The sequence below is a fragment of the Phyllostomus discolor genome, chromosome 5 (genome assembly GCF_004126475.2).
Source record: "Phyllostomus discolor isolate MPI-MPIP mPhyDis1 chromosome 5, mPhyDis1.pri.v3, whole genome shotgun sequence".
Taxonomy (NCBI): domain Eukaryota; kingdom Metazoa; phylum Chordata; class Mammalia; order Chiroptera; family Phyllostomidae; genus Phyllostomus; species Phyllostomus discolor.
The window spans coordinates 124,269,087-124,272,641 of NC_040907.2; the positions used below are offsets into that span (position 1 = coordinate 124,269,087).

Genomic DNA, 3,555 nt, shown 5'->3' on the forward strand with positions numbered 1-3,555 from the left:
TGTCAGAGGGGAGGGAAGGAGGGTAATGGGTGAAACAAGGTGAAGGGACTGGCCAAAGAACATATGCATAACCACTGGACACAGACAACAGTGTGGTGATGGCCAGAGGGCAGAGGGGGAGGCCGGGAGGGGAACCAGGCAAGGGGAGAAAAATGGGGACATCTGTAACAGTGTAAACAATAAAAATAAAGTAAAAAAGTAAAAATAAAATGTACAAGGGGTATAAACAGATAGTTCAAAGGGGAAAAAAAGGAGACATGAGTCTTAAATTTCTAAAAACAAGTTCAACTTCCCTCAAAATAAGAGACAGGAAAGTTGAAACTACACCGAGATGTCTCTTTCCTCCTAATCAGATTGGCTAAGACCCAGTAGTTTGATAACACTCTGTGTTGAGAAGGATATGGGAAAACAGGCCTTCTTACATACTACTGGTAGGGGTATAATCTATCGGCAAAATCTATCAAAGTTACAAAATGTAGATACCCTTTTGGGTTGGACATGGAGATGGGCCACCCAGATAGCCCTCTTCAAAGAAGGTCTTGCTGTCCAGCTGCTGGAAGTTCTGTCAGCAGACAATCTTTCAACTGTCATCCCTTTCAAGTTTTGCCTTAACTGCAGAGTTTCCTCACTTAAGGTCAATGCCTCCCTGGGGCAGCCCAAATCCAAAAAATTATGGAAGCGGGGGTATAAAAGCCCAGTATAAAAGCCCAGTATAAAAGCCTAGCCATTTCCACCCAACATGGGCTGATTCTGGTAGATCATTTCAGCTCCACAGCTTTCCTATGGTATTGACTGAGGCTGCATGGGGCCCATGACAGTTCAGCTTCTCCTTCTCAATCCCACTTTCTCCTTCTTCTTTCCCCCTTCTTTCACAAGGGCATGCACTAATAAACATTCTGAACTCTAAATTTAAATTTCTGTCCTGAAATTGGCTTCTCAGAAAACCTAACCTGTGAAACTTTTGACCCTCTACTCCATTTCCAGGAATTTACTCTGTAGATTACTCACACAAGTAAAATGATGTATATTCATAGCAGATTATTTGCAAGAACAAAAATTGTAAACATCTTAAATGCCTGATTAGATAAATTAGGCATTCCATTGTATAGTACGTGCAATTAGATAGTGGCATGTCTATACAATGGAATATCATGAAGCTCTATAAAAAAGTTGAGGAAGCCTTTTATTTAATGATATGAAAAGGTCTTCAAAGTATGTATATGTATATTTGTATATGTATAAGGGATGCATAAAAACTAATGTCATTTGTTGCCTTGTGATTTGAGTGTTTCAGGGACAGAGGTAGAAGGGACATTTTTCAATTTTAAACCACATGGATGTGGTATGTAATGATTAGAACAATTTTTACTTGTTGAATTTTTTTACTTTTAAAAGTACATATAAAAACTATATATGCACAACTTTGATAAAATAAAAATTGAATTTAAAAACACCTGTTAAAGAAAAAATAAAAGAACAAATTGTGCAGAATGATTCCCATTAAAAAATGTACACACATATAGACACATTGGTACAGTACAGAAAAAAGTCTAGAAGAATACAAAAACTTAACAGTGGTTATCTTTGTGGGTAACGTTAGAGTAGAGAAGATAACTTTTTTTTACTTTATTAAAATACTAAGTTTACTTCACATATATTTTTGTCTCCCCACCACTTCCGTTTGTCTGACTACCACTACTACTATGTTCTATCATAACATTTTATGCATACTTAAAACTAAGCAAAGGGTAGAGTTCCACCTCTAAAAACTAAACAGGCACTTTGGACAACACATTCTTGGCATTGGAACCTGGGCAACATTTATCAAACACAGTAGGGGAAGTTCTCACTCTGCATTATAAAAAAGACGGCCAGATATCAACTGTTACGGAAATGAAATAAGATGGAGTTTTCCAACAAACTGTTTAAACTATTTTCTTAAAGGGACTTCCTCCACTGCCAGAGATCTTGAATAGACTCCTAATCAGTCATCTAGAAGTAATTCTTTACACAATTGATGAACTTGGGTTCCACTTTGGGAAGAGGACCACGTTTTTCTAAAAGGGCTTGCATTTTTACTTTAATGTCTTCTACAGAACTAGGTCCTTTCAGTGTTTTAGGAGTTTTTTTCCCATTTTTTGAAGGATTCTTGACCTTTTGATCTTGGTGTTGATGGTTTTTGAATCTTTCCCATTCAGGTTAAATTTTTGTGCATTTTTTGGCTGAGTATCTTGTATAAATTTCTTCAGCTTCTTCGTCCTCAAATCATCGCCGCCACCACCACCACCATCATCATCATCTTCATCATCATCATTACTGTCATCCTCATCATCTTTATCAGCAGCACCTTTTAATTTTTTCTGTGGTATTTGATATAACTTCCAGGGGAAGAACACTTTCCAGATAAATTTAGGAGCTTTACATCCTCATCCTCTTCATCTTCTGATTCTGCATCTTCCTTCACAGCTACTAAATGTTGTCTACTAATATGCACAAGCTCTGAACCACACTTCAACCTTAAGACCACCAGCAGTGTTACTTTAAAGCCACCAAGGGAAACTGTTGACTGTACAGACATTGTTAAAGTTGTCAGTGGACTGCCTTCATAACCCACTGCCTCTGCTTCTGAAATGTGCAGTTCATCCTTTGTACCAGCCCCTAAACGGATCTTTTGTAAAGATAATTGGTGCATATCATTATCCACCTTAAAGTGATAATCTTTGTTGGGCTTCACTTTACAACCGAAAAGACAGTTCTGGGGCCTCAGAGGGCTCATGTCCATGTCCATCCAATCTCCCACACTTAGGTGGGAGAGAAGATGGATGGAGACAAATGACTTTTGTTCTGCCAAACAGACATGCAGGACAGAGTTGCACCAGGAGAATTTATTTCACATGTTTCTCAACTGTTTGAATTTAAGAGCTTGCATACATTTGTAATTAGAAAATGTTTAAAATTGTGAGACAAACTAAAACAAACAAACAAAAACCCTCAGACTTAACCAATTATTTTAGAGAAAACATTAGATGATGCTTATAGGAACTAGAAAAGCTAATTACCTAAAATAGTTTAGGAATGAACAAGTATACTTACTTTGCTTCTTGTCCCTTCTTTAACCTTGATTCATCTGAGTAACTGGCTCGGTTAGTCAATTTCTTAAAACATCTGGAATGGAATGGTGGGGAAAGATCCCCAGCAGCTACATTAGTGAATAGGATTTTGTGGTAATCCAGCTGAAAGATAGCACCAGTAGTATAAAAGTGAGATTGAAATAAATAGATATAAATTTTTAAATATAAGGAGAAATAATCAACAAGATTTCTTTATTTGATACTGTGAATGGTTATAAGGAAGGGAAGAGATTCAGATGACCCTTGAGCTTCCATCTTGTAGAACTGAGTGAGTTGTGATGTTATTCCTTAAGGGGAGGGGCACCTTGTATTACCTTATCAGATATATTAAAACAGTGATTTTACGCACAGATAAAAAAATTCTAGAATCAGCTTTTAATTACAAATATAAAAAGTTCCTACAACTGGGATTAGGAAATTTTTG

General features: G+C 36.9%; 1 pseudogene; it reads right to left on the reverse strand.

Annotated features, from left to right (window-relative positions):
• Positions 1–1,476: 1,476 nt before the first annotated feature.
• LOC114497109 lies at positions 1,477–2,852 on the reverse strand (annotated as a pseudogene).
• Positions 2,853–3,555: the final 703 nt, after the last annotated feature.